Below are 23,617 nucleotides of genomic sequence, written 5' to 3' on the forward strand. Positions count from 1 at the left end.
TCTTTTATAGAATTAATCAGCTATTAAACTTTTATTGTCACATGCACCGAATAGAACTTACCGTGTACTTACAAGCCCTTAACCAACAATGCAGTTCAAGAAAGAGTTAAGAAAAGATTTACCAAATAAACTGAAGTAAAAATAAATAAAAAGAAACACAATAAAATACCAACGAGGCTATATACAGGGGGTACCGGTACCGAGTCAATGTGCGGGGGTACAGGTTAGTCAAGGTAATTTGTACATTTAGGTAGGGGTACAGGGACTATACATATCCTGTGATATGACAGTCAAAAAATAAATCATAAGGAATAAGGTTTTTAAGTGTCTGTCCTATATAGCAGTAGAATCAGATTTTAAAAAACATAAAAATACACCTTATGGAACAGTGAGGACTGTGAAGCAACACAAACATAGGCACAGACACATGCATACACACACGATAACATACACATGGATTTTGTGTTGTAGATATGTGGTAGTGGAGTAGGGGCCTGAGGGCACACACTTAGTGTGCTGTGAAATCTGTTATGAATGCATTGTAATATTTTTTTAAATGTATAACTGCCTTAATTTTGCTGGACCCCAGGAAGAGTGGGGACCCATAATAATTACAAATACAAATACAAATAGAAGATATAACAAAGCTCAGGAAATATTATTGTTTCTTGGGCACATATTTAACCCCTTTTTTTTGTTGGCACAAACTACTTCCATACTTTCATGAATTAAACTGGTTATCTTCAGGTGAGTCCTGTGACACTTGTTGGGGTCGTAGAGCAAAACGGAGAACACCATCATGTCCATGAGAGTCTCATCGCAAGCAGACGTTTTTGTGAGAAGACCGATTTTCGTGATGTCTCTTGGTCTGACAAACAGCGCTGTAGCTCTGCCACTTTCCAGATGCAAAAGGCCCACATAGGCGGATGTGGTGGATTGAGACGCATCCCATACAAAACACCAATCACAGTATCTCTAGTTTAAACCATAGGCTTAAACAGACAGATTTTGATGGGAATTTTTTAATGATGTTAATTAGATTGACCCACGGGTGCGTCAATCGACTCACCCTGTAAATGACTAGCTGTAGTAAACAGAGACACATGGAATTAGAGCAGTTCAGCATTACCCATTAGGCTCTCTCTCCACAGGGACCTCAGATTAACATTGTTGTCTTTCTTTTCCTTTCTGTTTTTCACACATTTTTATTCCATCTCCCTAATAGCTAATTGCATGGTTGGTAGTTTTTCTGTTCTCCCTCCTTTCAGTCCCTCTGTCTCTCCACGATAGCTTATTGGACAGAGGTACAGCTCAGGTGAGTATGTGTGTGTGTGTGTTCGTGTGTGGCTGTGGCTGTGTTTCTTAGATTGTGTGTATTCGTGTGTGGCTGTGGCTGTGTTTCTTAGATTGTGTACGTGGGTGTGTTGTGTGTGTCTCCCTGACGCCCAGTGACAGAGGAAGGAGAGGTGAGGGGAGGAGCCAGTGATGAACGGGTATCAGAAGGGATTAGTGGTAAAGGTAGGCAGGCTTGTTCTCTCCCTGTCTAGGCGGATTTCAATCTCTCTCTTTCTCTCTCTCTCTCTCTCTCTCTCTCTTTGCAGCTACACAGCACCGACCCTGTTTGAACTGCTAGCGCCTCATCTCATCTCTCTCCAAACAACTGACTGCTGTCATCTTCCATGGCTCTGTAATATTTTTGTGTGTGTGTTTGGGTGTGTGTTTATCGCCCTCTGTCCGTGTGTGTGTGTGTGTTTGTGAGAGAGAGTGATTCAGTTTCTCTTTCCCTGCGATGCCACTGCTGCCTAAGGAGGCAGAACGATTTGATGGGCTATCTCTACTATATTGGTATGTCCCTCTTTCTCATTTTCTTCCTCTATTGCTTAATTCATCTTCTTCACTCTTTTAAAGTCCCAGTGCAGTCAAAAACGTGATTCTCCTGTTTTTTTATATATATTTCTACACTATGAGGTTGGAATAATACTGTGAAATTGTGAAAATGATGACAATGCCCTTTTAGTGTAAGAGCGGTTTGAAAAGACCACCTGCAATTTCAGCCTGTTTTGGTGGGATGGAGTTTTGGCATGCCTGGTGTCATCACCAGGCGGTAAATGAGCTAATAAACCAATAAGAAAGAGTTCCAAACCTCTCTGCCAATAACAGCTAGTTTTCAGTTTTCCCTTCCCAACTCAGACCACTCCCAGACAGTCCTAGCAAAAATCTTGCTTGAGAAATTGCTCTCGCTAAGAAGGCATTTAAAAATATTTTTTAACCATTTTGATTGAAAACAATCACCAGTGTTTTCCCTATGATTTTTTTCAGTAGCGGTGGCAAAGTTACCGTAGGGGGAGGAGGGTAGTGGGCATGGCCAATGGTGCGGTCTCCGACCAAATATTTTATAGGCCCTCCTCTTGGCCGCGTAGACAAACATTTTCTGTTTTGAAGCTAATTTCCTGCAATTCTGCACATTTTGTCATGGGGCAGAGAGAACATTTTACAGTTTTAAAGCTAGTTTCCTGCAATTCTACACATTTTGCCATGGCTTTTGCCGTGTTCTTATGCTATCTGAGTGACTCAAACATTATAACAAAATCTAAATTATACCATGACATTTTTGGAATTTTAGATTACCCCTGACTGGTTGTTAGTTCTCAAAGATGATATGATTAAAAAATATATATATACAGCTCCGAAAGTGTTAAACAAATCAAAATATATTTGATATTTGAGATTATTCAAATAGCCACCTTTTGCCTTGATGAAAGCTTTGCACACTCTTGGCATTCTCTCAACCAGCTTCATGAGGTAGTCTCCTGGAATGCATTTCAATTAACAGGTGTGCCTTCTTAAAAGTTAATTTGTGGAATTTCTTTCCTTCTTAATGCGTTTGAGCCTATCAGTTGTGGTGTGACAAGGTAGGGGGGGTATACAGAAGATAGCCCTATTTGGTAAAAGACCAAGTCCATATTATGGCAAGAGCAGCTCAAATAAGCAAAGAGAAACGGCAGTCCGTCATTACTTTAAGACATGAAGGTCAGTCAATACAGAACATTTCAAGAACTTTGAAAGTTTCTTTGAGTGCAGTCGCAAAAAACATCAAGACCTATGATTAAACTGGCTCTCATGAGGACCACCACAGGAATGGAAGACCCAGAGTTACCTCTGCTGCAGAGGAGAAGTTAATTAGAGTTACCAGCCTCAGAAATTGCAGCCCAAATAAATGCTTCAGAGTTCAAGTAACAGACACATCTCAACATCAACTGTTCATAGGGGACTATGTGAATCAGGCCTTCATAGTCAAATTGCTGCAAAGAAACCACTACTAAAGGACACCAATAATAAGAAGAGACCTGCTTGGGCCAAGAAACACGAGCAATCGACATTAGACCGGTGGAAAGTTGTCCTTTGGTCTGGAGTCCAAATTGGAGATTGTTGGTTCAAACCACTGTGTCTGTGAGACGCGGTGTGGGTGAACGGATGATCTCCGCATGTGTAGTTCCCACCGTAAAGCGTGGAGGAGGAGGTGTTATTGTATGGGGGGGGGGTGACACTGTCTGTGATTTATTTAGAATTCAACACACACTTAACCAGCATGGCTACCACAGCATTCGGCAGTGATACGTCATCCCATCTGGTTTGGGCTTAGTGGGACTATCATTTTTTTTTCAACAGGACAATGACCCAACACACCTCCAGGCTGTGTAAGGGCTATTTTACCAAGAAGGAGAGTGATGGAGTGCTGCATCAGATGACCTGGCATCCACAATCCCCCAACCTCAACCAAATTGAGATGGTTTGGGATAAGTCGGATCGCAGAGTGAAGGAAAAGCAGCCAACAAGTGCTCAGCATATGTGGGAACTCCTTCAAGACTGTTGGAAAAGCATTCCAGGTTAAGCTGGTTGATAGAATGCCAAGAGTGTGCAAAGCTGTCATCAAGGCAAAGGGTGGCTATTTCAAGAATCTCAAATATGAAATATATTTTGATTTGTTTAACACTTTTATGGTTACTACATGAGTCCATATGTGTTATTTCATAGTTTTGATTTCTTCACTATTATTCTACAATGTAAAAATAAAGAAAAACCCTTAAATGAGTAGGTGTGTCCAAACTTTTGACTGGTACTGTATATATATATATATATATATACAGTGGGGAGAACAAGTATTTGATACACTGCCGATTTTGCAGGTTTTCCTACTTACAAAGCATGTAGAGGTCTGTAATTTTTATCATAGGTACACTTCAACTGTGAGAGACGGAATCTAAAACAAAAATCCAGAAAATCACATTGTATGATTTTTAAGTAATTAATTTGCATTTTATTGCATGACATAAGTATTTGATCACCTACCAACCAGTAAGAATTCCGGCTCTCACAGACCTGTTAGTTTTTCTTTAAGAAGCCCTCCTGTTCTCCACTCAATACCTGTATTAACTGCACCTGTTTGAACTCGTTACCTGTATAAAAGACACCTGTCCACACACTCAATCAAACAGACTCCAACCTCTCCACAATGGCCAAGACCAGAGAGCTGTGTAAGGACATCAGGGATAAAATTGTAGACCTGCACAAGGCTGGGATGGGCTACAGGACAATAGGCAAGCAGCTTGGTGAGAAGGCAACAACTGTTGGCGCAATTATTAGAAAATGGAAGAAGTTCAAGATGACGGTCAATCACCCTCGGTCTGGGGCTCCATGCAAGATCTCACCTCGTGGGGCATCAATGATCATGAGGAAGGTGAGGGATCAGCCCAGAACTACACGGCAGGACCTGGTCAATGACCTGAAGAGAGCTGGGACCAAGTCTCAAAGAAAACCATTAGTAACACACTACACCGTCATGGATTAAAATCCTGCAGCGCACGCAAGGGCCCCCTGCTCAAGCCAGCGCATGTCCAGGCCCGTCTGAAGTTTGCCAATGACCATCTGGATGATCCAGAGGAGGAATGGGAGAAGGTCATGTGGTCTGATGAGACAAAAATAGAGCTTTTTCGTCTAAACTCCACTCGCTGTGTTTGGAGGAAGAAGAAGGATGAGTACAACCCCAAGAACACCATCCCAATGTGAAGCATGGAGGTGGAAACATCATTCTTTGGGGATGCTTTTCTGCAAAGGGGACAGGACGACTGCACCGTATTGAGGGGAGGATGGATGGGGCCATGTATTGCGAGATCTTGGCCAACAACCTCCTTCCCTCAGTAAGAGCATTGAAGATGGGTCGTGGCTGGGTCTTCCAGCATGACAACGACCCGAAACACACAGCCAGGGCAACTAAGGAGTGGCTCCGTAAGAAGCATCTCAAGGTCCTGGAGTGGCCTAGCCAGTCTCCAGACCTGAACCCAATAGAAAAGCTTTGGAGGGAGCTGAAAGTCCGTATTGCCCAGCGACAGCCCCGAAACCTGAAGGATCTGGAGAAGGTCTGTATGGAGTAGTGGGCCAAAATCCCTGCTGCAGTGTGTGCAAACCTGGTCAAGACCTACAGGAAACGTATGATCTCTGTAATTGCAAACAAAGGTTTCTGTACCAAATATTAAGTTCTGCTTTTCTGATGTATCAAATACTTATGTCATGCAATAAAATGCAAATTATTTACTTAAAAATCATACAATGTGATTTTCTGGATTTTTGTTTTAGATTCCGTCTCTCACAGTTGAAGTGTACCTATGATAAAAATTACAGCCCTCTACATGCTTTGTAAGTAGGAAAACCTGCAAAATCGGCAGTGTATCAAATACTTGTTCTCCCCACTGTATATATATATATATATATATATATATATATATATATATATATATATATACACTTTTGACTGGTACTGTATATATATGTATATATTAGTGCATTCGGAAAGTATTCAGACCACTTGACCTTTTCCACATTTTGTTACATTACAGCCTTATTCTAAAATGGATTAAATTGTTTTTTTCCCTCATCAATCAACACACACTACCCCATAATGACAAATATTGTCAAGGCGTCAGTGTAATGCGGTAGGACGAAGTCAGGCGCAGGACACAGAGCTAATCGATAAAACGTAATTTACTCGTAGGTAATAGAAAGAACAAACCTCCACGCAGGGAGGAACAAACCCGCTCACTTACGACAACCAAAACATGAACAAACACGCACAACACACAGTGTGAGACAGAGGGTTAAATAGGGAAGAAATAACTACATGATGGGAAACAGGTGTGACCAATAAAGACAAAACAAGTCGAACATAGAAACATGGATCGGTAGTAGCTAGTACTCCGGTGACGACGAACGCCGAAGCCTGCCCGAGCAAGGAGGAGGGGCAGCCTCGGCTGAATTCGTGACAGTACCCCCCCCCCCCCACCCCACTTCACGCGCGGCTCCAGCCGTGCGCCGACCCCGGCCTCGGGGACGGCCAGGAGGACGCGGAGCAGGGCGAGTCGGATGACTACGGTGGAAATCCCTCAACATGGAGGGATCGAGGATGTCCCTCCTAGGGACCCAGCACCGTTCCTCCGGACCGTACCCCTACCACTCCACGAGATACTGCAGGCCCCCCACCCGACGCCTCGAATTCAAGATGGAACGGACCAAGTATGCCGGTGCCGAGCAGGAGGAAACATAAACCCTCACGTCCTTGGCTAAAGTGGGCCACCAGTACTTCCCACTAAGACAGTGCACTGTCCGACCGATGCCAGGATGACCAGAGGAGGGTGACGTGTGAGCCCAATAGATCAATCGATCGCGAACCTCGAGCGGCACGTACATACGACCCTCTGGACACTGGGGGGAGTGGGCTCAGTACGTAACGCCCGCTCGATGTCCACGTCAACCTCCCACACCACCGGTGCCACCAGACACGACGCCGGAAGTATGGGAGTGGGCTCAATGGACCTCTCCTCTGTGTCATACAGTCGGGACAGGGCGTCTGCCTTAGTGTTCTGGGAACCTGGTCTGTAAGTCAGAGTAAACACAAAATGAGTGAAGAACATGGCCCACCTTGCCTGGCCAGGGTTCAACCTCCTCGCCGCCCGGATGTACTCCAGATTACGATGGTCAGTCAAAATGAGAAAAGGGTGTTTAGTACCCTCAAGCCAATGCCTCCACACTTTCAGAGCTTTAACCACAGCTAACAGCTCCTGGTCCCCCACATCATAGTTACGCTCCGCCGGACTGAGCTTCTTAGAAAAGAAAGTACAGGGGCGGAGTTTTGGTGGCGTACCCGAGCGCTGAGACAGTACAGCTCCTATCCCAGCCTCGGACGCGTCCACCTCAACCTGGAATGCCAAGGAGGGATCCGGATGAGCCAGCACTGGAGCCGAAGTAAACAGGTCCTTCAGATGACCAAAAGCCCTGTCCGCCTCAGCTGACCACTGTAGACGCACCGGTCCTCCCTTCAGCAAGGAGGTAATGGGAGCCGCTACCTGACCAAAGCCCCAGATAAACCTCCGGTAGTAGTTGGCAAAACCCAAGAATCGCTGCACCTCCTTCACCGTGGTTGGAGTCGGCCAATTACGCACGGCCGAAATGCAGTCAATCTCCATCTCCACACCTGACGTGGACAGGCGGTGTCCTAGGAAGGAGATGGACTCTTGGAAGAACAGACATTTCTCCGCCTTCACATACAGGTTATGCTCCAACAGTCGACCAAGCACCTGACGCACCATGGACACATGCTTGGCCCGTGTAGCGGAGTATATGAGAATGTCATCAATATACACCACTACACACTGTCCGTGCAGGTCCCTGAAAATCTCATCAACAAAGGATTGGAAGACTGATGGAGCATTCATCAAACAGTATGGCATGACGAGGTACTCATAGTGCCCAGAGGTGGTACTGAATGCTGTCTTCCACTCATCTCCCTCCCGGATACGCACCAGGTTGTACGCGCTCCTGAGATCCAATTTAGTGAAGAAGCGCGCCCCATGCAATGACTCCGTCATACTAGCAATCAGAGGCAGTGGATAGCTGTATTTTACAGTGATCTGATTAAGACCACGGTAGTCAATGCACGGGCGTAAGCCACCATCCTTCTTCTTCACAAAAAAGAAACTCGATGACACAGGGGAAGTGGAAGGCCGAATGTATCCTTGCCTCAGAGATTCGTTGACATATGTTTCCATAGCCGCCGTCTCTTCCTGTGACAGAGGATACACGTGACTCCGGGGAAGCGCAGCGCCTACTTGGAGGTTTATCGCACAATCCCCCTGTCGATGGGGTGGTAATTGAGTCGCCTTCCTTTTACAGAAGGCGAGAGCCAAAATTAGCATATTCAGGTGGAATGTGCATGGTGGAAACCTGGTTTGGACTTTCCACCGTAGTTGCCCCTACGGAAACACCTACACACCTCCCCGAGCACTGACTTGACCATCCCTTGAGAGCCCTCTGTTGCCATGAATTAGTGGGGTCATGAGAGGTTAACCAGGGAAGCCCGAACACAACTGGAAACGCAGGAGAATCAATCAGATAGACTAATTTTTTCCTCATGCCCCTCCTGCGTCTTCATCCAGAGTGGAGCTGTGACCTCCCTAATCAGACCTGACCCTAAAGGGCGACTATCTAGGGCATGGATAGGGAAGGGCACATCAACTGGCACAATAGGAATCCCTAACCTACGGGTAAACTGACGATCAATAAAGTTCCCAGCTGCGCCTGACTCTACTAGCGCCTTATGCTGGGAATGAGAAGAAAACTCTGGAAATACAACATCTATACACATATGCGCAACAGGGAACTCTGGGTGAGTTGGGTGCCTACTCACCTGAAACGGTCCACCAGTGCTCTGCCTACTGCCTCGACTCCTTAAAGACCCTCCCCAGCACCGACCAGCAGTGAGTCCTCTGCGGCCACAGTTGGTGCAGGGGACGGCCCCTCTACCGGTCTCCCTAAGAGTAGCACCTCCGAGCTCCATAGGGGTAGGGTCGGAGGAGGTGCTAGGGGATGTAATGGACGGCCCCTGATCCAGACGTCCGCGGGTGGCCAACAGGTTATCCAGTCGGATTGACATATCCACCAGTTGGTCCAGGTTAAGGTTGGTGTCCCTGCAGGCCAGTTCCCGACGAACGTCCTTCCTTAAGCTGCAACGGTAGTGGTCGATGAGGGCCCTCTCATTCCATCCTGCGCCAGCAGCCAGAGTCCTTAAGTCCAGTGCAAACTCCTGTGCGCTCCTCTTCCCCTGTCTGAGGTGGAATAGACGCTCACCCGCCGCTCTCCCCTCTGGTGGATGATCGAATACCGCCCTAAAGCGGCGGGTAAACTCCTCATAACTTACAGTTGCTGCATCTATTCTTCCCCACTCAGCGTTGGCCCACTCGAGCGCTTTACCGGACAGACAGGAGATTTGCATTTGCCAGAGAACACCAAGATTGGCAAATTCGCCACTGGCGCCCTGTGCTCTTCACAGATGAAAGCAGGTTCACACTGAGCACGTGACAGACGTGACAGAGTCTGGAGATGCCGTGGAGAACGTTCTGCTGCCTGCAACATCCTCCAGCATGACTGGTTTGGCGGTGGGTCAGTCATGGTGTGGGGTGGCATTTCTTTGGGGGGCCGCACAGCCCTCCATGTGCTCGCCAGAGGTAGCCTGACTGCCATTAGGTACCGAGATGAGATCCTCAGACCCCTTGTGAGACCATATGCTGGTGCGGTTGGCCCTGGGTTCCTCCTAATGCAAGACAATGCTAGACCTCATGTGGCTGGAGTGTGTCAGCAGTTCTTGCAAGAGGAAGGCATTGATGCTATGGACTGGCCCGCCCGTTCCCCAGACCTGAATCCAATTGAGCACATCTGGGACATCATGTCTCGCTCCATCCACCAACGCCACGTTGCACCACAGACAGTCCAGGAGTTGGCGGATGCTTTAGTCCAGGTCTGGGAGGAGATCCCTCAGGAGACCATCCGCCACCTCATCAGGAGCATGCCCAGGCATTGTAGGGAGGTCATACAGGCACGTGGAGGCCACACACACTACTGAGCCTCATTTTGACTTGTTTTAAGGACATTATATCAAAGTTGGATCAGCCTGTAGTGTGGTTTTCCACTTTAATTTTGAGGGTGACCTCCATGGGTTGATACATTTGATTTCCATTGATAATTTTTGTGTGATTTTGTTGTCAACACATTCAACTATGTAAAGAAAAAAGTATTTAATAAGATTATTTCATTCATTCAGACCCCTGCTGATGTTGTACGTTTGCCCACTGACAAAGAAATGTTCAGTCTATAATTTTAATGGTAGGTTTATTTGAACACTGAGAGACAGAATAACAACAAAAAAATCTAGAAAAACGCATGTCAAAAATGTTATAAATTGATTTGCATTTTAACGAGGGAAAACATGACTTAGTACTTGGTGGCAAAACCCTTGTTGGCAATCACAGAGGTCAGACGTTTCTTGTAGTTGTCACCTGGTTTGCACACATCTCAGAATGGATTTTGTCCCACTCCTCTTTGCAGATCTTCTCCAAGTCATTAAGGTTTTGAGGCTGACGTTTGGCAACTCGAACCTTCAGCTCCCTCCACAGATTTTCTATGGGATTAAGGTCTGGAGACTGGCTAGGCCATTCCAGGACCTTAATGTGCTTCTTCTTGAGCCACTCCTTTGTTGCCTTGGCCGTATGTTTTGGGTCATTGTCATGCTGGAATACCCATTCACAACCCATTTTCAATGCCCTGGCTGAGGGAAGGAGGTTCTCACCCAAGATTTGACGGTACATGGCCCCGTCCATCGTCCCTTTGATGCGGTGAAGTTGTCCTGTCCCCTTAGCAGAAAAACACCCCCAAAGCATAATGTTTCCACCTCCATGTTTGACGGTGGGGATGGTGTTCTTGGGGTCATAGGCAGCATTCCTCCTCCTCCAAACACGGCGAGTTGAGTTGATGCCAAAGAGCTCCATTTTGGTCTCATCTGACCACAACACTTTCACCCAGTTCTCCTCTGAATCATTCAGATGTTCATTGGCAAACTTCAGACGGGCATGTATATGTGCTTTCTTGAGCAGGGGGACCTTGCGGGCGCTGCAGGATTTCAGTCCGGCGTAGTGTGTTACCAATTGTTTTCTTGGTGACTATGGTCCCAGCTGCCTTGAGATCATTGACAAGATCCTCCCGTGTAGTTCTGGGCTGATTCCTCACCGTTCTCATGATCATTGCAACTCCACGAGGTGAGATCTTGCATGGAGCCCCAGGCTGAGGGAGATTGACAGTTATTTTGTGTTTCTTCCATTTGCAAATAATCGCACCAACTGTTGTCACCTTCTCACCAAGTTGCTTGGCGATGGTCTTGTAGCCCATTCCAGCCTTGTGTAGGTCTACAATCTTGTCCCTGACATCCTTGGAGAGCTCTTTGTTCTTGGCCATGGTGGAGAGTTTGGAATCTGATTGATTGATTGCTTCTGTGGTCAGGTGTCTTTTATACAGGTAACAAGCTGAGATTAGGAGAACTCCCTTTAAGAGTGTGCTCCTAATCTCAGCTCGTTACCTGTATAAAAGACACCTGGGAGCCAGAAATCTTTCTGATTGAGAGGGGGTAAAATACTTATTTCCCTCATTAAAATGCAAATCAATTCATAACATTTTTGACATGCGTTTGTCTGGAGTTTTTTGTTGTTATTCTGTCTCTCACTGTTCAAATAAACCTACCATTAAAATTATAGACTGATCATTTCTTTGTCAGTGGGCAAACGTACAAAATCAGCAGGGGATCAAATACTTTTTTCCCTCACTGTATATTATTATTATTATTATTATTATTATTATTATTATTATTTTGGTTGGAATTTGGTCCGCAGGCCTACAAAAGGGGGGCGGGCCACCAGTTGCCCAAACCTGCTATAGACAGAGGTTCATAAATAGCCTATAGCAGCTGGAGCCCTGTGACCGGTCCTGACCTATCCTGTATTACTATATTACCGTTGCAGCAGGAGGAAGAAGGGAAGATCTATTAAGTGATAAGTTGAATTGTTGTTTTAACTGTTTCGTCGCTACTCCGCCAGTCACTCACTGTAATGACTCACTCACTGTTTATTGATAAAGGGTTCTATATGTGGTAATGTAGGCTATAGGGTGTTTTCATAATAGTATTTTTGTAGGTTTCTGGAACAAAATCTTTTTAGATATCTTGCTATGAGCCTTGGGAGACAGTGACTGTCCGTCTTGGTCATTGTCTATTGGTCAGTGTAATCTCCTGGGCTAAATTTAGAAATGTGGGCTTTTGTTGTGAAGGGGGCAGGGGATGGGGAACAGCAGAAGAGAGCGGAGAGGACACAATGGGAAGGGAAAGGGGGAGGGGCTGGAGGAGAACAGAAATGACAGGAGAGGAAAGGATGGAAGGGTAGGGGTGGAGAGAAGGAGAGAAGAGGAGATAAGGAGAGAGGAGGGAAGACAGGAGAGGAAAATAAAAGACAGGAAAAGGAGGTGGTAATGATGAAATGAGAGGAGGGGAGGGGAAGGGTATCAATAGGAATGGAAAGAAGAGGCAGATGAGAGGGGGAGAGAAAGGAGAGGAAAGTCAGAAAACCAGGTCAGCTCTTCCTAAATCTGGAATGTCGAACCTCTTGCTGAACCCTTTTCTACTGCTACTTACATGGTCAGTTCAATACAGAGTCCTGAGCAGGGCCGACATAGGCCGTATAAATAAATCTTCCCTATATTTCTTTATTACTTAAAGGGGCAATCTGCGATTGCTACATCCATTTTTACTTTTAAATTAATGATATATAGCCATTGATTCTTGAAGAATATAATTTATAAATGCCTCATGAGCTTAGTTTTACCCCATCTGAACTAAAAATATAAGCTTTTTTTACTCCAATGTTTGTAAATAATGTAATTGTAAACAAACACTGTTTAGCTGGGGTGTCAAACTCATTTTGCCCTGGGGACCGCGGTCTTCAACGAGGTCCGGAGGGTCGCACTGAAAATTAGTTATATTTCTTTGCGTCAAAATCTGCTACATATAGTCCTCTATCCATCATTTTGGGAATTTTCAATGCTCCCTGACTGTTTAGCTTTCATTTCGGTGATTATTAGTGAGCTGGACACAGTCAATAAACTGTATGAATGTAGGTCCATTATCATTTCTACACAGTTTCGATTTGTTTTTTGTCATTTTAAAGTATATTGAGTTAGCGAGCTGGACACAGTCAATAAACTGTATGAATGTAGGTCCATTATAATTTCTATACAGTTTGACACCCCTGCCGTATAGCCTCAACACATGGTTAAAAATATAATTTAAATCTGATAGATGGTCAGTCCTTGCATCCATAGCTATTTTTTTCAGCCCCATACCTCAGCTGTTTACCACATCAATCTCACATTTTTTTCACCCAACGTTTAACCTAAATACAATGACATGGTGAAACGTTTTGTTGACTTCACGTTAAATTCACGTTAGTTGACAACTCAACTAAATGTAAATCAAAACTAGACGTTGAATTGATGTCCGTGCCCAGTGGGATGTAACCTATCAGATATAGAGATATTTGATGAAAACAACAACTATAAGTCAGTGACTGGACTGGAGCTTGATTCTAGTGCAGTACAGTACCTGTGGTGGCCAATTGTGGCTTATTTTCATGACAATGCCATCCAAGTAAAGCACAAATGAGTGAAAGGTCTGGTCGGCAAATATACTGAAAAAGTGCTGGGTACATTGCACAAGCTGATGGGCATTCGATTAAACGGCTGATGGGCATTTACTGACGGCTGAAGTGCATTTACCGACAGCTGATGGGCATTTACCGACGACAACGTCTTTTTTTGGTCCTGTTCGGATGTCTTTTTTTGGTGCAGTCTGGCCCGGCCTTGATTTCAACGTCCAAGGATGTAGATTTTTGGTCCGATCCAGACCAAATCTGAACCAATTATACATATTTGGTTCAGATTTGGTCCGGTCTGGACCATATGCCATTTAGCAGACGCTTTTATCCAAAGCGACTTACAGTCATGTGCGCATACATTTTTTACGTATGGGTGGTCCCGGGGATCGAACCCACTACCCTGGCGTTACAAGCGCCATGCTCTACCAATTGAGCTACAGAGGACCATATGTAAAAGTCCGTAATAGTTTGCAAGCCCTGCCACAGCCGACGAGCGTCGGAGCCGGTGTAGTAGGATTCAATCTTAGTCCCGTATTTACACTTTGCCTGTTTGATGGTTCGTCTGAGGTTATAGCGGGATTTCTTATAAGTGTTCGGGTTAAAGTCCCGCTCCTTGAAAGCGGAAGCTCTACACTTTAGCTCAGTGCGGATGTTGCCTGTAATCCATGGCTTCTGGTTGGGGTATGTACGTACGGTCACTGTGGGAACAACGTCATCGATGCACTTATTGATGAAGCTGGTGACTGATGTGGTATACTCCTCAATGCCATCGGATGAGTCCCGGAACATATTCCAGTCTGTGCTAGCAAAACAGTCCTGTAGCTTAGCATCTGCGTCATATGACCACTTCCGTATTGAGCGAGTCACTGGTACCTCCTGCTTGTAAGCAGGAATCAAGAGGATAGAATTATGGTCAGATTTGCCAAATGGAGGGCGAGAGAGAGCTTTGTATGCAAGTTTTTTTCCCTCTGGTTGCACATGTAACATGCTGGTAGACATGAGGTAAAACAGATTTAAGTTTCCCTGCATAAAAGTCCCCGGCCACTAGGAGCGCCGCCTCTGGGTGAGCATTTTCTTGTTTGCTTATGGCTTTATACAGCTCATTGAGTGCGGTCTTAGTGCCAGCATCGGTTTGTGGTGGTAAATAGACAGCTACGAAAAATATAGATGAACACTCTCTTGGTTAATAGTGTGGTCTACAGCTTATCATGAGTTACTCTACCTCAGGCGAGCAAAACCTTGAGACTTCCTTAATATTTGATTTTGCGCAACAGCTGTTATTGACAAATAGACACAGACCGCCACCTCTTGTCTATATTATCCATGTCATCATTCAGCCACGACTTTAATGTCCCGTTGGTAGGATAGTTTTGAACAGTTTATTCTCCAATAATTGCACGTTGGCCAATAGGACTGATGGTAGAGGTGGGTTACCCACTAGCCGACGAATTCTAACAAGGCACCCGGACCTGCGTCCCCTGTATCGGCATCTTTTCTTTATGCGAATGACAGGGATTTGGGCCTGGTCCGGTATCTGGAGTAAATCCTTCGCGTTAAAGAAAGAACCTTCGTCCAGTTCGAGTTGAGTAATCGCTGTTCTGATATCCAGAAGCTCTTTTCGGTCATAAGAGACGGTGTCAGAAACATTATGTACAAAATAAGTTACAAACAACGTGAAAAAACACACAAAATAGCACAATTGGTTAGAAGCCCATAAAACGGTAGCCATCTCCTCCGGCGCCAGTCCCAATACATGCTGTATTCTCGACATAGGTCATCCTTTGTAACTACCGCTGTACATACATTTTTCCTACTTATATATTGTTGATACTGTCTATACACACCACCTATTCATATTCCGGACTCTGACATTGCTCGTTCTGATATTGCTCATTCTGATATTTCTTAATTTCTTGTTTCATCTTTTTTTTGTGTATCAGTATTGTACTGTTAGACATTTACTGCACTGCTTGAGCTAGAAACACAAGCATTTTGCTGCACCTGCTTTAACATCTGCTAATCTGTGTATATGGCAAATAAACTTTGATTTGATTTAGTTGAAATGGTATTGTTGGTTTATTCTGTAGTTTGGACTACTTTGAACTTCATTGCTGCCAGTTTTAAGTGCATGTGACAGATGGGAGTTATTTGAATATATATTCTGTTGCAATAGTCAGTTGGCTCCTCTTTCCTATATTAAGAGGCTTGAAAAAATATATTGTGACATAATGCTTACTTCCTTGAGGATTTACAGTGCATTCGGAAAGTATTCAGACCCTTTGACTTTTTCCACATTTTGTTACGTTACAGCCTTAATCTAAAATGTATTAAATTGTTTTTTCCCATCATCTACATATAATACCCCATAATGACAAAGCAAAAACAGCTTTTTAGAAATGTTTGCAAATGTTTTAATAAAACATTTACATAAGTATTCAGTCCCTTTACTCTACTTTGTTGAAGCACATTTGGCAGCGATTACAGCCTCAAGTCTTCTTGGGGATGATGCTACAAGCTTGGCACACCTTTATTTGGGGAGTTTCTCCCATTCTTCTCTGCAGATCCTCTTAAGCTCTGTCAGGTTGGATGAGGAGTGTCACTGCACAGCTATTTTCAGGTCTCTCCAGAGATGTTAGATCGGGTTCAAGTCCTGGCTCTGGCTGGGCCACTCAAGGACATTCAGAGACTTGTCCCGAAGCCACTCCTGCATTGTCTTGGCTATGTGCATAGGGTCGTTGTCCTGTTGGAAGGTGAACCTTTGTCCCAGTCTGAGGTCCTGAGCGCTTTGGAGCAGGTTTTCATCAAGGATCTCTCTGTACTTTGCTCCGACATATTTCCCTCGATCCTGACTAGTCTCCCAGTCCCTGCCGCTGAAAAACATCCCCTCAGCATGATACTGCCACCACCATGCTTCACCATAGGGATGGTGCCAGGTTTCCTCCAGACGTGATGCTTGGCATTCAGGCCAAAGAGTGCAATCTTGGTTTCATCACACCAGATAATCTTTTTTCTCATGGTCTGAGTCCTTTAGGTGCCTTTTGGCAAACTCCAAGCGGGCTGTCATGTGCTTTTACTGAGGAGTGGCTTTCTTCTGGCCACTCTACCATAAAGGCCTGATGGGTGGAGTGCTGCAGAGATGGTTGTCCTTCTGGAAGGTTCTCCCATCTCCACAGAGGAACTCTGGAGCTCTGTCAGAGTGACCATCCGGTTCTTGGTCACCTCCCTGACCAATGCCCTTCTCCCCCGATTGCTCAGTTTGGCCGGGAGGCCAGTTCTAGGAAGAGTCTTGGTGGTTCCAAACTTCTTCCATTTAAGAATGATGGAGGCCACTGTGTTCTTGGGGACCTTCCCAGATCTGTGCCTTGACACAATCCTGTCTCGGAGCTCTACGGACAATTCCTTCGACCTCGTGGCTTGGTTTTTGCTCTGACATGCACTGTCAACTGTGGGACCTTATATAGACAGATGTGTGCCTTTCCAAATCCTGTCCAATTAATTGAATTTACCACAGGTGGACTCCAATCAAGTTGTAGAAACATCTCAAGGATGATCAATGGAAACAGGATGTACCTGAGCTCAATTTACGAGTCTCATAGCAAAGGGTCTGAACACTTATGTAAATAAGGCAAAATAATTCTAAAAACCTGTTTTTACTTTGTCATTATGGGCTATTGTGTGTAGATTGGTGAGGATTTGTATTTATTTAATCCATTTTAGAATAAGGCTGTAACTTAACAAAATGTGGAAAAAGTCTGAACACTTTCCGAATGCACTGTATGTGCAGTTGAAATTTGGCCATAGAATCAATGACAGAAAAATACGTATTTTCAACATCTGTAAATGATGTATTTTCAATGTCCAGAAAATACGTATTTTTTATGTCCGGAAAATATGTATTTTCACTTAGCACGTAAAATGCACCTGATTTCAAAGTCCGGAAAATGCTTATTTTCAACGTCCGGAAAATATGTATTTTTCATGTCTGGAAAATACATATTTTCACCCTTCATTCAGCACCTAAAATGCACCTGACGTCAACGTCTGTGTGTACACTACGTTTGAAACAATTGTATTGACTGTAGTCATCCAATGCCCTAGTTTGAGCCCAAAGCCTTTGTCCTCTGATTCTTCCTGTGTGTCTGTCCAGAGGATTACCTTGCCTGCCCTGTCCTGTCCTCCCAGGTCTGCAGATTGGCAGCAGTGTGTTCCAATACCTAATGCACCTGTTTAGACTGTAATTACTTTTTCATAATTGAAAAGATCTAGAAGCTCTTTGCTGCTGTAACCTATTTACTCCTATCGGTGACGCAGCTTGCAATGAAACTTACACACACACACACACACACACACACACGTTTTCTTTCCCTGGGGGGAGATATCGACTGAAGTACTCATACTGTATACAGTATAAGGCCAGGAATTTTTCCTGTTGACGGATTCAGAAAAAAACTCCTGGCCCTTACTATATTAAATCATTAGGGCGACGAAGACTTTTCCCTGATCACATGAGCTGTCCTGGAAAAACTTCTGACCTTGTACAATGTACCAGCATAATGGCATTAATTCTCAACAACAAATCTTCTTTTCAGATTGGGCTAAGTCCTTGGTTATTACTGTCATATGGTGCATTTTAATGCTGAGAATGGCTCAGAGGGAGATTGGTCTGGACAGCCTGAGCTGATGTGATGCTGCCAGTCAAATTCCCTGTGAAGAGATGAGACAGTGTATTTTTGTTTTCCCCTGATGCTAAAACCCTGTCAGTCTGTGTCTGGCGGCTGCTTCTGACCCCACATACACTCCCAACGCACCGACACACACACCCGCCTCACACACTCTCACCTCAAACTCTCCACACACACTTGCAGCTGCTCTGGACGCCCACACACACTTCCTACACACACTCTCTCTGCACACTCTTGCGGCAGCTCCTGACACATCTCATCCCAGCTCGTCTCTAAAGCCAGTCCACAGCTGGTTATGGAACTAATTGGTGTCGCTCTGGGAACCTATTCTAACGAAATTCTTTGGACAATGATTCAATTACATCTCGAGACCGAAGATGAAAGCTCATTCGACGAACCCTGTGACTGTGAGAGGTGTCCACTCTTTCTCTCTTGCTTTATCTCTTCCTTTAACTCTTCCATTCTCTCCCTCTATCCATCATAAGTCTTCTTCTTTCTCCGTCGACGAGGAAGGGCTTAATATTTATTTGTCAAATGGTAAACGTTGGGATGACGTGACAGAGGAGGTGTTTGTGTGTTCCAGGACTATCATGGGACCTCACGGCATCAACCGGGCCATCGAGAGACTGGAGTTCTGTGACTGCAAGAAAGGACTGGGTCAGTATAGAACTTGACCTCTTATGTGATGTGCATTATGAATACATGTAGCTACAGTGAGTGTATACATTTGAAGTCGGAAGTTTACATACACTTAGGTTGGAGTCATTAAAACTCGTTTTTCAACCACTCCACAAATTTCTTGTTAACAAACTATAGTTTTGGCAAGTCGGTTAGGACATCTACTTTGTGCATGACACAAGTAATTTTTCCAACAGTTGTTTACAGACAGATTATTTCACTTATAATTCACTGTATCACAATTCCAGTGGGTCAGAAGTTTACATACACTAAGTTGACTGTGCCTTTAAACAGCTTGGAAAATTCCAGAAAATGATGTCATGGCTTTAGAAGCTTCTGATAGGCTAATTGACATCATTTGAGTCAATTGGAGGTGTACCTGTGGATGTATTTCAAGGCCTACCTTAAAACTCAGTGCCTCTTTGTTTGACATCGTGGGAAAATGAAAAGAAATCAGCCAAGACCTCAGAAAAGAAATTGTAGACCTCCACAAGTCTGGTTCATCCTTGGGAGCAATTTCCAAACGCCTGAAGGTACCACATTCATCTGTACAAACAATAGTACGCAAGTATAAACACCATGGGACCATGCAGCCGTCATACCGCTCAGGAAGGAGACGGGATCTGTCTCCTAGAGATGAACGTACTTTGGTGCGAAAAGTGCAAATCAATCCCAGAACAACAGCAAAGGACCTTGTGAAGATGCTAGAGGAAACAGGTACAAAAGTATCTATATCCACAGTAAAACGAGTCCTATATCGACATAACCTGAAAGGCCGCTCAGCAAGGAAGAAGCCAATGCTCCAAAACAGCCATAAAAAAGCCAGACTACGGTTTGCAACTGCACATGAGGACAAAAATCATACTTTTTGGAGAAATGTCCTCTGGTCTGATAAAACAAAAATAGAACTATTTGGCCATAATGACCATTGTTATGTTTGGAGGAAAAAGGGGAACGCTTGCAAGCCGAAGAACACCATCCCAACCGTGAAGCACGGGGGTGGCAGCATCATGCTGTGGGGGTGCTTTGCTGCAGGAGGGACTGGTGCACTTCACAAAATAGGAAGGCATCATGAGGACGGACAATTATGTGGATATATTGAAGCAACATCTCAAGACATCAGTCAGGAAGTTAAAGCTTGGTCGGAAATGGGTCTTCCAAATGGACAATGACCCCAAGCATACTTCCAAAGTTGTGACAAAATGGCTTAAGGACAACAAAGTCAAGGTATTGGAGTGGCCATCACAAAGCCCTTACCTCAATCCTATAGAAAATATGTGGGCAGAACTGAAAAAGCGTGTGCGAGCAAGGAGGCCTACAAACCTGACTCAGTTACACCAGCTCTGTCAGGAGGAATGGGCCAAAATTCACCCAACTTATTGTGGGAAGCTTGTGGAAGGCTACCCGAAACGTTTGACCCAAGTTAAACAATTTAAAGGCAATGCTACCAAATACTAATTGAGTGTATGTAAACTTCTGACCCACTGGGAATGTGATGAAAGAAATTAAATAAATCATTCTCTCTACTAATATTCTGACATTTCACATTCTTAAAATAAAGTGGTGATCCTAACTGACCTAAGACAGGGAATTTTTACTAGGATTAAATGTCAGGAATTGTGAAAAACTGAGTTTAAATGTATTTGGCTAAGGTGTATGTAAACTTCCGACTTCAACTGTATATGTTTTATAAAGCTATAACTGGGGCCCAGTGGTTTCCCTGGTCAGGTTATGTAGGAAAAACTCTTGGCTCTAGTAATAAATGTTTATTATATAAAGTCTAAGGGCGACATTTCCCCCCGCAAAAACTAGCTAACACACTGCAACATTCTAAATAATGGCAGCTTCGATATTGTACCTCGCAATTGCCCTAAATGTACTATCTGCTTGATAGAAGGCCCTATAGACTTTATCCACTGGTGGTTCATATAAAGTGTTAACCTTACTTCTGTCTCTTGTTTCTCATCCAGGGGTGAAAATCATAGGTGGCTACAGAGATCAAACACGGGAGGAGTTTGGGATCTTCATCAAGCGGGTGTTACCGGGAGGTCTGGCTGCTCAGGATGGTACGTTAATGTCTGGTTGTTGTTGTTTTTTTGTTTTGCTTTTGTTTTGTCTCATTTACTGCTATGTTGATAATAAGACTGTCAAAGTTAAAGTGTTAATTGAAGTTAACTTTTGACATTTTTAATGCCGTATATGTTTTTGAAGCAGTTAATCGCATCTCCATTTCTTCACCCAAAAGTCTGTTTCCGCACGGACCCTTTTAAGCGCAACACACACACGCGCTTTGCTGTGCTCACTGAGGTGTAATATTAGACGGGTGAATATATATAATTTGCAAATAAATTCATAAAAAATCCTACAATGTGTTTTCTGGATTTTTTTTCCTCATTTTGTCTGTCATAGTTGACGTGTACCTATGATGAAAATTACAGGCCTCTCTCATCTTTTTAAGTGGGAGAACTTGCACAATTGGTGGCTGACTAAATACTTTTTTTCCCCACTGTACATGACTCTGAGATTTGTCGCGCAATCCCCCGCCCGATGGGATGGTAATTTGGTCGTATGCGTTTTGGAAAACGCGTGCGCCAAGTCGAGGTATTCGGGGGGAATGCACACGGTGGAGGTTGTGTCTGGACTTTCCACTCTCGCGACCACCCTGTGAGAACCCTCTGCGGCCATGACAAGGTGGGATCGTGTAGTGCTAGCCAGGGAAGGCCCAACACAACAGGGAAATCAGGGGACTCAATAATATAAAGGTGATTTGCTCCCTATGGGCCTCCTGCTTAATCATAGTGACTGGTGCTGTAACCTCCCTAACAAAACCTGACCCTAATGGTCGACTGTCAAGTGCTTTGATGGGCAATGGAATGGGTAGGGGAACCAATGTAATACATAGACTATTAGCTAAAGACCTGTCCATAAAGTTCCCAGCTGCGCCTGAATCGACCAGCGCCTTACACTGGGGAACTACCGTGTAATCAGGGAAGTGGACGTGGCTGGTGAAGTGCGCAGCACAGGGCTCTGAATGAGTGTGGGTTTGTGCTACCTGGAGTGACGCGAGAGTGCCATGCCTTCCGCCTCCAGACCCATAAGAACTCTGTCGACAGCGTGAAGCAGTATGTCTTCTCTTGCCACAAGAGTGACATTGGATCTGTCGTCCTCTGTTCTCCCAGATCGCTGCACCACCCAGCTCCATTGTAACGTGATCCGGGTTGAGGGGGGGTGAAACGGGCAGGACCCTTCCAGGATGTCCTCTCGAAGCCAGTAAGTTGTCCAACCGGATGGCCATGTCCACTAGTTGGTTGAAGGTCAACGTGGTATCCCGGCAGGCTAGCTCCCTTCGGACGTCCTCTCGCAGGCTGCACCGGAAGCGGTCAATGAGGGCCCGCTCATTCCACCCGGACCCAGCCGCTAGAGTTCTAAACTCCAGGGCAAAGTCCTGCGCGGTCCTCGTCCCCTGCCTCAGATGGACCAGCCGCTCGCCTGCCTCTCTTCCTTTGGGGGGGTGATCAAAGATTGCCTGGAAGAGGGTTTTCCCGAGAGGCAGGAGACAAGGGCGGACACCTTCTCTCGACCCAATGGAACCGGGCTGATGGTTGAAAAATAGAGGTCCAACTGCAGGAGGAAACCCTGGCAGCTAGTTATGCTAACGTTTGCTAGCTAGCTAACCAAACGAGAATGTTTACAATGCCATGGCTGAATGCCTCTTGATTTAATCAGAACAGAACATCCATTCCATTTAGCTACTGTTTTTGATGTAGTTCTCAGGTCAAAAGATTTAAAGTAACAATCCAGTGTTTCCACATTTCTATGAAATACAATAGTCAATTAAAATATGAGTGAAATAGTTTTCCTTCCAATTTTGTATTTATTAAGTATGTTAAAAATCTGCTTTTCAACAACAGAATGGGGTGGGCGTATACCGGTCATTAACGTGAGTAGACCGCTGATTGGCCAGCTCATCCTCCTCAGACGTCATCCTCTATGAGGAAATAGCAACCATTTTTTAAACGGTCTGTTTGAGATACAAGTTTGAGGTTGAGTTGTTCCAAGTGTTTTTTCTCCAATTTATGCTTTGGCCACAAACACGAGTATATGATGAGTCAACAACATTATTTGGGTATGAGTTAACAGAATATGAACTTTTATAAGTGCAATTTTCCCTGGACAGTTACTTTAAGCAAATTCTCCCAATTCTAGTAGTAGCAGCTTGTGACTACTTAATGTTGAAGAACATGGATAAGTAGCCTAGGCTATATTTAATAGCTGTATTATATTTTACATCAACTCAGACCTGGCTGAGCTGTTGTTATTGTCTTAGAATAGAGTTTATTATGTGTTTTCTTCCCCTATAATCAAAATATATTATTCCTACAACCCAATGTAGCGCGATTAATTGAATTAATTGCACAGAAAAACATGTAATTAACTCTATATTTTTTTTGTATCGTTTGACAGCCCTAGTTGATAAACAACCTCTATTGCTGATGATGGCAAAATGCTCTTTATCTCTCTCTGTTCCAGGGCGGCTTAGAACAGGCGACCTCGTTTTGGAAGTCAATAATATGAGTTTAGGAGGACGAGTAACCAACGAGAGGTAGGTCAGTAGTGCACAGTGGTAGACTCTGAACCTAAGGTGTGAATGACGCTGCACTAGATTTCTTGTTTATTCTT

The 23,617-nt window shown here is 44.5% G+C and overlaps 1 long non-coding RNA gene across 1 annotated transcript; it reads left to right on the forward strand.

Annotated features, from left to right (window-relative positions):
* Positions 1–1,618: 1,618 nt before the first annotated feature.
* On the forward strand, positions 1,619–20,992 carry LOC121584270. The gene is made up of 3 exons (XR_006003691.1): positions 1,619–1,845; positions 18,843–18,916; positions 20,908–20,992. It is a non-coding gene; the product is annotated as an uncharacterized LOC121584270 (long non-coding RNA).
* Positions 20,993–23,617: the final 2,625 nt, after the last annotated feature.

The sequence above is a fragment of the Coregonus clupeaformis genome, chromosome 1, assembly GCF_020615455.1.
Source record: "Coregonus clupeaformis isolate EN_2021a chromosome 1, ASM2061545v1, whole genome shotgun sequence".
NCBI classification, from domain to species: Eukaryota; Metazoa; Chordata; class Actinopteri; order Salmoniformes; family Salmonidae; genus Coregonus; species Coregonus clupeaformis.